The 13,150-nt window shown below is 41.9% G+C and overlaps 1 protein-coding gene across 1 annotated transcript in view; it reads left to right on the forward strand.

Annotated features, from left to right (window-relative positions):
- The window catches only part of rhbdd3 (rhomboid domain containing 3), a 31,640-nt gene that overhangs the window by 1,708 nt on the left and 16,782 nt on the right, over positions 1-13,150 (forward strand). The gene's annotated exons all lie outside the window — the stretch shown is intronic.

Here is a 13,150-nt window from a genome sequence, read left to right on the forward strand (position 1 = left end):
AATTTTAAAGACAATTTTTCATGTAAAGACATTTGCAGTTTGTTTCAGAGGTTTGAGTCAGAGGATTAAACACATCAGGTAAGTTGTACATTACATACTGTTAAGTGACATAGCAGGCAGCAAGATGCAACCGTTAACTAGCATAACAGCTCTTATCGCTTCATTACGTTGGTGACGTACATCGTTCGAGACGAGAGATGTAGTCCACTAAGTGGATTCGCACAAAATCAACATAACTTTTGAAGTCTATCGAACAACAGTACTTTCTTGACGTGAAAAATTATCTTTTAAATTCACACATATCATATGTGAAATTTGTGGCACAATTCAAACTGGACCAAAAAAGAATTGTTATCTCTCCATTAACTCCCGTTCATAATTTTTTGAAAGATAGGTCCCATGGACCGGAAGTAGAAGGGGCGGGACTTTACCACTCTATTACTTCTAGTTATTAATTCACAGGACATTCAATTATTTTACTAACACAACGGTTTTGAAGAAATATGTACGCAAGAAACGCAAGCACCCACACCATATGTGTATCTAAATGAGCTATGTACCAAAAATGACATTTTACCGTGACTCGAAGAGCTGTAAACAGTGTTGTATGGCTGCATGTACAAATCCGCTTGGAGCTCCAGTGGAATTTTAATTTCATGACGAGAATTGTTGGTCTAACCGTTCATGTGCCATTGAAATGGCGTAAATTAGGGGTTTGCACCGACGTCACGTTCTGGCCGGTAACTATGGTAACCCAGCACGCGCGGCCATATTGGCAATACTCAGTGAATGAAGTACAATGGAGTATTATGCACTTTGGATATCTTACGTGATGAGACGAGCTCATCAAAATGCGTCTAAGATGCAAAGGCATATAAGGCAGGACTTGGACCACAAGAAAAGGCGTGATATTTCGAGAAAATACGGATTATTGGCAGCGCAGATCCATATGAGTTGGGTGAGGGAGACAAAGTACCAAGTTCAACCACAAGCGCCCCCCTTCCTCTGATAACTTCTGGCATTATTGTCCCTTCTCCCTGGTTTTTTAATAACTTTTGGAAGTCGATACCTACACCAGATGTTTTTCTCAGTCTGACCTATTTGTACAACCTAAAACACGGCAATAATTAACCATTTCCTTGATGATGTTAGGGATTTACTTCAGTGCCTAATGCTTTCTAATGAGGCGAGTATCTCCAATATGGCGATTTCCAGATCTGATGACACGCCGTGCAAACCCCTAATAGGCGACCCACCAGGCCATCACTAACCTCTGAGCGTTGGTTCAAATCTACACACCTATGGCTACTGAAAAATGTAAGGTTCATTTATCAGATGTTGTTTTTAAGTAGCTATTAAAAAACATCATTGTGGTAGAATTTTCGAACGAAAGTGGTGGTAATTGGAGGCGTTACGATAACTGACTCATGCTGAACCTATGTACATTACCAACCTAATTTGTTTCCAATACCCCAATGTTAAGGACAAATTTAGCCCGTAGCTAACACTTACCATAATATCCAATGTAAAACATTAGCTTGCTAGCTAGCTAACTGTGGAACTTTAGTATTATATAGCCACAGTCATATAGCCACAACGTTTAGTTATAACAGACTAAAAAGTTAAAGGAAAATTCCGGTATTTAGCACTTTGAGTCCCTTTTCTGGTTTGTTTTGGATGAACTAGAGTGGTGGATACCGAAATTTTGACGATTGGTCCTGTCTCGACCTTTCTGACTCGTTTTGAATCGCCTTTGACTAGTCAGAGTGGCTGCCAGCAGGCATACTGTAGGCTATTCAAACATGTCCTAAAACAACCCTTAACGTTCGTTTTCAAAACTGCAACTCACCAAGTGGTTTTACGGTTGTACCTTTACTGCTGCAGCTGCCATCTTTAGGGGAAAGTCCGTAGGAGTCGATTGCCGAGTGTGGAGTAACACGCTCTGGAAATTCACAATTTCGTCGCCGTTTTTTTTTTTTAAAGCTAGGGTTTGCTGTTGCATACAACTTCATTTCAATTTCGAAAGAAATACTGGACTATGTTTTTTTTTTTTTTTTTTTTTTTTTTTAAATTGTGAATTTCCAGGCAATCTACTTTAAAAATACATGTGTGACTGCTGGTAGAACAGCGGGTGCGATAGACTGAAGAGTGGACAGGACAGGATCCAATGGGCATGTTGTTGGATGACTTCGCATCGTTATGTAATCAGAACAGATTAGGCAAATTTACTGTTACGTTATAAACTTTATCTTTCATACTAGCGCAAACTTTTCCTTTAAATACCCTGGAAAATACATAAAAGCCTCTACATGTTTCGATCTAGTGATTTTCATCTCTTGAAATTGATTTATTCTCGTTTTAAAAGGAAGAACACAGCGAAACAATAGCCTGGGTTTTCCCATGCTGCCTTACGCGCGCGATTTTATTCACGCTGATAGGCAGCCTTAGCCTAGAAATCTAGACGCACCCTAGCGCCGGCAAATTAATTTGCTCAGCCTGTACGTTTAGTAGCAAACCATAGGGATTTCTATTGGCTGACGCCGTGGACGTCATCCAATCACAGCGCTCTATTTTGTTAGAGAGTCTTAAGGCGGGCTTAACAGGATGACGACAGTCCTGCGACGGTGAACAACAAGGAAGGTGGCTATGGTGAACGAAGAGCGGTTGTTTGAATCAGCGTTGGCGTCAACTTTGGAGGAGTTGGACTTGTGCTTTTCTTTCAAAGTTGAGCAACACAATGCACTTAAGTCATTCCTTTCGAAGAAGGATGTATTTGCCGTTTTGCCGACCTGGCCACGTCATCCTGCTCTTTGTTCTGATTGGTCGTAGCGCTGGCCTATTGCATGCCTAGGCAGTTTGAAAGACAATTCTCTGCCCGCCCCTTGGATTAAGCGAGGTGAATGGGTCGATTCCAGACTATACATTTCAATGATATAGGATGGCCCGCCAGGCTAAGGCAGCCTGGATTCCGTGGAGCAAATTTTCGCCTCAGTTAGGGGACCAATCACAGAACGGATGGAGGGCAGCAAGACAATGACGACACACCGAAGCCGTTATGAGCTACATACAGATGCATTTGAAAGACATTCGTAGCGCCCAATAAACGGCTCTGGGCATTCGTAAACCACGTTTCAAATACGAGAAAATGAATGTCTAGTTCCCAGACCCCATCTCAATGAGATGAGGTCAGACGTTAGCCAGGCTAGCGAAACAATGGAAAATGCCATCTCTGGTTCGGTTGTTTAGAACAGAAAATCTGGTTGCCAGGACAACGTGACGTTTTCACTTTAGTACTCTATTGAGAATAAGGAGATGCACCAACAAATCACAAACACATTCATTTTCACGCCAACCAATTACAGCTGAAAGTTATCACTTGAAATTTCAACAATGACCTTAAGCGGACACCACGCGTACTTAATAAAGTGCAGACATTGGAAACACACCACTGTGCAACGAAGTTGTAGCCTGGTAGCCTACTTTTATCTCGTTAATTTCAACAGTTTTCAAGTTAACCACAACAGCCTTTTTAAAGGCTATCTCTGTGTACCATTTTAGTAAATTGCTTTGTCTTTTTTTTTTTTTTTTTTTTTTTTTTTGCAAACATCATTGACATTACAGAAATTGCAACACTACGACATACACATGAATACTACATACGACAAACAGACGTACATTACATAAACACATACTGTAACTTAACAAGACATCACATTGACTTGGCTTCCACAAACATAACACAACATAACATTAATAACAGAAAGGCTAAGGATGATTTGCGTCCAGGATGATTACAGATATGATTATCAGGGATGAAATTGATGACCGGAATGAAAAGAAGGGGGGGATGGGGGGGGGGGGGCGGATGGTAGCTCTAAGAGTGTGAATGAGGTGGTGTTGGGATGGGGGTGGGGATGGGGGTGAGGGGTAGTGAGTATGTGAGGATGTGTGTGTGTGTGTGTGTGCGATATGTATAAGGCTGGTTTGCTGTTGGGCCAGGAGGAGAGAAGCTGGAACATAGAGAGGGAGAGAGGGAGGGTTTCAGAGGAGAGGAGTTGTAATTATTCTATTAATGATAAGTATAATAATAGGAATAACTGATTGCCTGGTTGATTGCCTGACTGATTGCCAACCTGGGCACCCATTAATGGCCACAGTTCCACCCAGCCCCTGCAGTTATACTGCGACGAGCTGACAGAGGGGAGGACCTGCGTGCCACCCATCCTCCTCAGGCCCCCAGCATATGCACACATCCCCCACTACCACGACCAACCACACCTGGCCCCAGACCTTCACCCAACACGCCACTCTTGACCTAAATATGTACAGTATGTGAATGGCTAGGTTGAGGGGTCTATCTAGAATGTAGCATTAAAAGAAGTGGGCATGCATGGTGAATATCTGTCAGGATTTCCCCATGCACACCACACTTACCCTGTGTAAGATGTATGCCTCAACAATGTGTGCATTAAAATAAGTGAGGCATGCAGATAGACACCTGATGAGGCATCTACCTGCACTCCACTCTTACCCTAGCCTGTTTTGTAGTTTTTGTTTATGTATGTCACCTAACATGTAGTGTGATTAAAAGAGAGTAAAGCGTGCTGTGTGCTTCCAGGACAAGGCGTGTGCATGAGCGTATGAGGAGGGTGCACACCGGGGGCCCAGGGCCAATAGATAACCCACAGGACCCAACCAATGCCAAAACCACACAGCGACCACCAGGACCGAAGTCTCCCAAGCCATCCAATGGGGCCCCGCAGAATAACGATGGGAGAGGCAGAGAGAAAGAGTGAAATTAGTAAAGTTATCAGAGAATGTAAATAAAAGGGGGAGGGAAAGAAGGGGATGCTATTTATATTACTACTACTACTACTACTAATAATAATAATAATAATAATAATAATAATAACAATAATAGTTCCAGCTACCCTTCCCTGCCTAGTGTTCGATGATATGTGTATCTGTTGATGAAGTGTGTTATGATCGTGTGGAGATGGAACTCAGGCAAAGAGGGTCAGGACTGTAAGTAGGTGATAAAGGGGTACCAAGGAGAGGTTGTATCCTGAGTATTGATTAAGTTTGTAGTTGATAGGTTTTCTAATGATATATAGTCTGTTAACAAGTTTTTCCAATGAGTAATGTGAGCTTTTTTCCTAGATTTCCAGTTCATGAGGATTGTTTTCTTGGCGATAGTCAGCGCTACCAGTAGTGTTTTATTGCCGGAGTTGCTTAAATTGACTGTGGATGTATCACCAAGTATGCATAAGGAAGGGGATGCTTGGATGTGACAGCCAAAGATGGAAGAGAGAGATTTTGTGACACTCACCCAGAAGTGGTTGATTGGAGTGCAATGCCAAACCGCATGAATGTATGTATCTGGGTTATTTTGTGTGCAGTGAGTGCAAAGATCCGAGCCAAACCCCATTTTTGCCAATTTATGTGCAGTGTAGTGGAATCTGTGAAGAACCTTGTATTGTATTAGTTGTAGATTACTATTCTTTGTCATGAGGTAGATGTTTTTGCACATTTTGGTCCAGAAGTCGGCACCGAGTAATTGATAAGTCTGATTCCCATTTGTGATATGGCAGGCCAATTGTTTTTCTGAACAAGATATAATTTTGTAAATTTGGGAGAGTATTTTTTTTTGGAGAGGGAATATTAAGCAGCTCTGAGATTGGTGGGGAAATGTCAAGGTTAGCTGTCTGGATGTTAATTTTTCCTAGGATAGATGATTTAATTTGCAGGTATTGTAAGAAGTGTTTACTCGATGCCGCGGCTTCTGGACCAAACAGGAAAATGAGGCCAGATTATTGTCTTGAAGAATGTGTTGAAGGTGAGTGATGCCCTTTCCCATCCATGTGTGAAAGTTAAGTGTTTTTTATTGACGGTGAAATCTGGGTTATTCCAAATCGGGGTGCGAATTGATGGTGCTATAGGTGAATCAGTGATGTGGTAGAATCTCCACCAGGCTGTCAGAGTAGCTGAAATTGTTGGGGCTTTGAAGGATGGATGTTTTTTGACCGACTGACTGCAGAAAGGGAGATCTGAGATTTTAATTTCTTTACAGATTGTTTGTTCTAGGTCTAACCAGGTGTTGTCTGAGGGGGGGGGTGTAGCCATTTGTGGATGAAGTGGAGCTGGTTGGCCAGGGCATAGTGCTGGAAGTGTGGGGCCTCTAGTCCTCCCATTGCTTTTGGTTTTTGGAGAGTGGCGAGTTTGATCCTTGGGGTCTTATCTTTCCAGTAGAATTTAGTGATTAATGAATCGAGAGACTTAAACCAGAGGGTGGTGGGCTGGGTTGGAATCATAGAGAATAGATAGTTTATTTTGGGCAGTATTGTCATTTTGATTACTGAGATTCTGCCCATGATGGATAATGGGAGGTTCTTCCAGCGTTGAAGGTCATCATCTATTGAAGTGAGTAGAGGGGAATAATTTAGGCTAAATAAGTCTGACAGCCTGGGGAGACTTTTATCCCTAAGTAAGTGATATAGTTAGTGCAGAGTGGGATAGGTGAAGAGTTGGCTGTCACATCCCAGCTGTTGGGATGTAATGGGAGAACTGCAGATTTATTCCAATTGATTGAGTATTCAGAAATTTTAGAGAATGTGTCAATGAGTTTGATGGTTTCTTCTACTGATGTTGTGGGGTCTTGAAGAAAGAGAAGAATGTCGTCAGCATAAAGGCTGATTTTGTGATGCATATATGGAGTCTGGACACCTTTGATGCGGGGGTTCTGACGGATGGCAGCTGCTAGGGTTCAATGGAGATTGTAAATAGTGAGGGGAGAGTGGGCACCCCTGTCTAGTTCCCCGTGAAGAGTGAAACTTTGTGATGTTAGTCCATTGGTGATTACTGTGGCTGAAGGAGAGGTATATAGAAGTTTAATCCAGTGAATGAACGACCCCAAGCCAAACCTCCCTAATGTGGAAAACAGGAAATTCCAGTTCACCCTATCAAAAGCTTTTTCTGCGCCCAGAGTTGCTATGATGGTATTATCTTGAAAATTTGTAGAGTGATACATTATATTTAACAGTCTGCGGGTGTTGGTGGATGAAATTCTACCTTTAATGAAGCCTGTTTGGTCTGGGTGGATAATGGATGGGGTGACCTCTGCTAATCTGTGTGCTAGCATTTTTGCGATTATCTTATTGTCCACATTGAGGAGAGAAATTGGTCGGTAGCTGGATGGCAATGTTGGGTCCTTATTGGGCTTGAGGAGCAGTGAAATTGAGGCTGTGGTGGAACTAGTTGGAAGACGCCCTTTCTGTTTTGATTCATTAATCATTCTGATGAAAAGTGGAGCTAAGATGGTCCAAAATTGTTTGTAGAACTCAGCAGGAAAGCCATCCGACCTGGTGCTTTATTATCGGGCATCTGTTTCAGAGCATCAAACAGTTCTTGTTGAGTTATAGGTGATTCTAGGTTTTTATTTCGGTCTCATTGAGTTGTGGTAATTCGATGCTGTTTAGGAAAGAGTCTATGAATTCTGGTTGGGGTTTATTTCTGAAGAATATAGTTTATTGTAAAACTGGTAAAAAACATGATTTATTTCTTCAGGTGAGCTGGTTAGCTTCCCCTGTTGAGTTCTTTATGACCGGATTGTTGATTTTTCTTTGTTACGCTGGATTTGATTTGCCTGATAGTAGTATTTACCTGATTTATTGCTATGGTGGAAGTTTTCCTGCCTTAGACGGTGAATCATAAATTGAGTGTGTTTATTGAGTATTTCATTGAGTTTGAATTTATGTTTCCTAAGTTTTGCCTGTGTTTCTTCAGTTGGGTTGCTTGCATTGGTTTCTTCTAACTGTTTAATTTTATTGTTGAGTTCTACTTCCTGTTCTTTTTCCTTCTTTTTTTTTGTATACTGAATATGAGATGATTCTTCCTCTGAGTACTGCTTTTCCTGTTTCCCACAGAAGGGAAGGAGATGATTCAGGGAGCCGCTCATTTCTAGAAAGAATGCCCACTCTCTCCCAACAAAACTGATGAAATTTGGGTCTTGTAAGAGGGATGTATTAAAACGCCATTTGCTAATTGGTCGCTGTTGGTTCGTTATGTTCCATTTAATTGTAACTGGGGCATGATCGCTAATGACTATGGGATGAATAGTTGAATCAGAGATATTTTTCATTATAGAGTTGCTGGTTAGAAAATAATCAATACGGGAATAGGAGTGGTGGACCGGAGAGAAAAAAGAGTAGCATTTGGAGTCTGGGTGCTGTAGCCGCCAACAATCGCCAAGGCCAGAATCGCTCATGAACTGTTTTCTTGTTTTTGTGGATTGCCAGATTCGTTTGCTTTTAGAGTGATCAGATCTGTCAAATGTGGGGTCTAACACTGTATTAAAGTCGCCTGCAATTATGAGGGGACAGCCCGATAGAGTTGAGATGGAGGTGAAGAGGTTCTGAAAGAAAACTGGGTTGTCTGTATTAGGGCCATAAACATTAACAATTGTTACAGGGGTATTGTGAATTGAGATGTTTATGATGACAAAACGCCCTTCTGGGTCTGTGATGGTGGCGCTATGGATGAATGAGATTCTTTTGTTAATCAGAATGCAAACTCCCCTTTGTTTTGTATTGTAATGAGATGAGAAAATGTGATTGAATTGTCTTGATTTGATGCGGGTGTAGTCTAATTCTGAGAGATGAGTTTCTTGTAGGAGACATATGTCAGCTTTTAAACTATCCAAATGATTTAAGATTTTCAGCCTCTTTGCCTGAGATCCAATCCCACGGATGTTCCAGGTCAGGAATGTAAGTGTTACCATGTTGTGATTGTACAGTTATGAAAATGTTTGATAAGGTGGGTATTGTGTGTGTGAGAGTGTGTGCAGGTGTCAGTTAGATAGGAGAGGGGAAGGGGGTGGAGGAATAGGTGTGTAATGTGGTGTGCGAATGAGATGTAAAGGGTAGGGGCTGAGAAGAATATAGAGCATAAAGAGGTAGGAATTTGGTTCTGGAGTGGTGACAGCATGAACCTTTCCTGTTTAGCATTGAAAACATACAGATCATAATTTGACTTTAGCCTATAGACATAATAAACAAAACAGACAGGACACACAAGCAAACATGTATAGACAAAACACCATGAATAACATTAAACATTGAGAGAGCAAAAGAGAAATGGGTGGGTAGGGGGAGCAAAAGGAATGAAACATAAGAAGAGAGAAGAGAGAGGTGATCCAAGCATCAGTAGGCAGTGGGTTAGAGAGAGTTGAGGGTGACAATGTTATAATCAAGATGTATGTTGGCATGATGTATGATGTGCTATAGCCAGGTGGTGATATTGGGGTTGCGATACAGAGTTCCATTGACATACAGTTTATCGACTGACAGTGCTGCTCGTTTGCCCTCTTGCCTGAGTTGTTTCATTATGGGCAAGAGGGCTCTTCTTCTTTCCTGTATTACTTGTGGGAATTGGTCGTTTAGTCCGAATGAAGTGCCTTTCAGTTCTTTCCCTTTGCTTTTGATGAGTTCTTTGTGTTTGAAGTGTTCGAACTTGGCGATAATTGAGGAGGTTTTTTATTGTCTTTGGAAGTGAGACGGTGTACACGGTGGAAGGTAATCTTGTCAACTGTTTCTGGCGGTAGTTTGAGAGATGACTGCAAGAATTCTTTAACTGCTTTCTCTGGGTCGTCCGGGTGTATCTTTAGAAGTTGGCAGGGGAATTCGGAAAAAATGAGGTTATCGGCGCATGCCGCGCACTGGAGGTCTAGGATTGTTTCTTTCATGATCCGATTTTCGCTGGTGAGTTGATTAACATGGTCGGATAAGTTTGTAATATTTCCTTTGAGTTCACGGTTTTCTAATGCGAGTGTGTCGATCTGTGATTGGGAAAATTCGAGGCTGGCTTTTAAGTCCTTAATATCTGCGTGCAGATGTTCCAGTATTGCAAGTTTGTTGTTTATGGATTGTAGTAAACTGACCTCGATGGATGTAGAAGTAGCGCAAGCGGTAGGTGATTCTGGTTCAGTCTCTGTTGAGTAGTCACGAGTGCGTTTCTTGCTGGGTTCAGATGACATAACGTCCAGAATGAAGAGGTTGCCGTTGGAAAAGGTGGAGAATATAATCCGGTATCTTTGTAAATACGTATTTCTGTTTTTAATTTTACTTTCAAATTAGACTTACCGTCTTTCTCTTCCTGCTAAGCGTGCCTTTCTTGCCGCTGCAACTGCAGTAGGCTAGCTAGCCTATTTTTCTGGCTTGCCTTCTTTCCCTTCTTACTGCTTGTACCCTTACCCTTTCCCTTCCTATTGTACTTACTTTACTACTCGTCTATTCTTATGTTTCATTAGGATTCAACCTGTACACTGTATTGCAACAAACATTTATCCAATACCTTACCGGTCCACTCAACGGAGCTTGTCCCTGGATTGTCTGCCTGCATTCATTCATTCCATCGTCTTCGAGCTAGCATTAAAATGAGGAATAGCCTCTGTAATTTGTTCATTAAATTAGCGCACAATACACACTCAGAAACATTTAGAACTTATTTTGAATTCACTTAATGATCAAAACCGAATATGGACAAATTCCTTTGACAAAAAAGATAAACCAACTGATGCGCCAGCTCCTAAAAAGGCTAAGCTCCGCAAATATGATGAGAGTTATTTGCAGTTTGGTTTTTCTGTAACTGGCACATTAGAATCACATCCACAGTGCGTTGTTTGTGCGGAGGTGCTGGCCAATGACAGCATGAAACCATGCAAATTAAAGAGACATTTGGAGTCCAAGCACTCTGACATAAAAGACAAATCAGTGGATTTTTTAAAAAGAAAATGCGATGCCCTCCATCTCCAAAAGTCCACCATTGTCCAACACACCACTGTGTCAAGTCAGTGTCTCGAAGCTTCAAATGTGGTTTCCCAAAGAATTGCAAAACTTGGGAAACCACACACTATCGTCGAAACACTGATTTTGCCTGCGGCACAAGACGTGTAAAATCATGCTGGGTGAAAGCGCTGCCTCCAAACTGAGTGCCATCCCATTGTCAAATGACACAGTAGCACGGAGAATTTCCGATCTGGCCAGTGATGTGAAAGAGTAATTAATAACCCATATTAAACTCGAGAGTCCATAAAGCATTGAAGCATTTTTTCATGGTCTCGACTCATTTGTCAGATGCTGGACTGTGCTGGGACAAGTGTGTAGGTATTTATACTGATAGGGCGCGATCAATGACCGGGCGAGAGAGTGGCCTAGCTGTGCGTGTCAAGCAGGTAGCTCCGCTTACCAGATGGACTCACTGTATGATCCATCGTGAGGCACTTGCTGCAAAAAAAAAAAAATGCCAAAGCCCTTTGAGTCTGTCCTCCATCAAGCAGTTCAGATCATACATTTCATTAAGTCTTGTCCATTGAACTCACGATTGTTTGGCGTCCTCTGTCAAGAGATGGGCTCGGGGCATGACCAACTCCTGTTACACACAGAGGTGTGCTGACTTTCCAGAGGGAGAGTGTTACAGATGAGCTGTGCGTAGAGATCAAATTGTTTTTAACTAAAATGAGATCAGAACTGGCGAAGCACCTTGACTAAAGCACCTCGATTGTCGACTAAAGGGAACTTCTTTCAGAGACGCAACGGAATTGCACACGTTAGCAGCCATCTTGAAAGTAGCAAGTTCAAAAAAGTGACTTGATCGAAGATATCCCCTCGCTCTCTTTGCTCAGTTGCGTATGACGCAAGCGCATTAGGGCGAGTCCCAAATCCTCATTGAAAATGCATTGAAGGCTCATTTTCCGAAAAAAAAGCAGTTTTAACATGAGCGTCAATGGGAGAATGCTTGGGGGTGATTTTCCATGTCAATGAATTTGCCCAGAAAGGCGGGACCATTTCAAACACGCCTTGAATCTAACGATTCTGATTGGACAATGACAGACAATATGTCTAGAACACTGAAAACTACTTTTGCTGTGATAGAAAAATCCTCTTTCTCCCAGTTGGTAGTGCGTCACCCAAATTCCCCCTATACACAGTCCGCCGCTAGCCTGGCTAACGTCAGACGTCATCTCATTGAGATGGGGTCTGGGAACTAGACATTCATTTTCTCGTATTTGAAACGTGGTTTACGAATGCCCAGAGCCGTTTATTGGGCGCTACGAATGTCTATCAAATGCGTCTGTGCGTAGCTCATAGCGGCTTCGGTGTGTCGCCATCGTCTTGCTGCCCTCCCTCCGTTCTGTGATTGGTTCCTTCGTTGAGGTGAAAACGAAGTCCATAGAATCCAGGCTACCTAGCTGCGTGAATAAAATTGCGCGCGTAAGGCAGCATGGGAAAACCCAGGCTAATCCGCCCCTGCTATGTATGCAAAAAAAACAAAGTTTGGGTACACATACATGATTTATCTGACAACACAAAAAATAAATGAACAGCGGTCTGCAGTGTGCATATTAGCGACATAACCACCACGTCGACTTTCATCTGTCAGACGTAGTTGTGATAGAGACATAACGTCAAGTTTGAGGCATGTTAAGAGTTGCTTTGAATCGATTATGCTGTGAAACATTTTCTTGTCTTAAGTATAATCCTTAATATAATATTATGCTATACTATATGATAATATAATATTATGCTATGCTATGCTATACTATTATGCTATACTACTAGAGGAAAAACGTTCACAATGAAAGGCAAGCCTAATGTAAGCCGCTCTCTTTCTTCCTCCCTCATAAACATGTCCATGTTCCATAAGTTAGGCTAGCTACATCAGTCCGTTACGTAAACCCCCAGCAGTCAGCATAGAAAGGTTTTTAGCCTACGACACCTCCTCATTTCTAATACAGTCAGCCACGGGCAGCTTGACTGTGACTACTCGTTCGTGACACTCCTGTTAGTAAACTAGAAATATAAAAATAGGAATGTAATGGTCACCTTAATCCCATGAACACACAGATGACTCGCACCAACCTTATTTTGTGCCTTTTATTCACGTTTGTTCAAAGATTTAGTAAGTAGGCTACAAGCCCTTTTCGCTACCCACTTCGATGCATCTCCATAGGTTTCCATTAAATCGAAACGGTCATATTTCCCCTAAAATGCACAAAGTTTCCGGATGTGCCGGTTGTCCATATGTTGCATAGCATGACATTGTCATACTCAATTCTAGTCATCACAAAACAAAATAATAATACACTACAGATACA

Source organism: Alosa alosa, chromosome 5 (assembly GCF_017589495.1).
Source record: "Alosa alosa isolate M-15738 ecotype Scorff River chromosome 5, AALO_Geno_1.1, whole genome shotgun sequence".
Lineage (NCBI taxonomy): Eukaryota > Metazoa > Chordata > Actinopteri > Clupeiformes > Clupeidae > Alosa > Alosa alosa.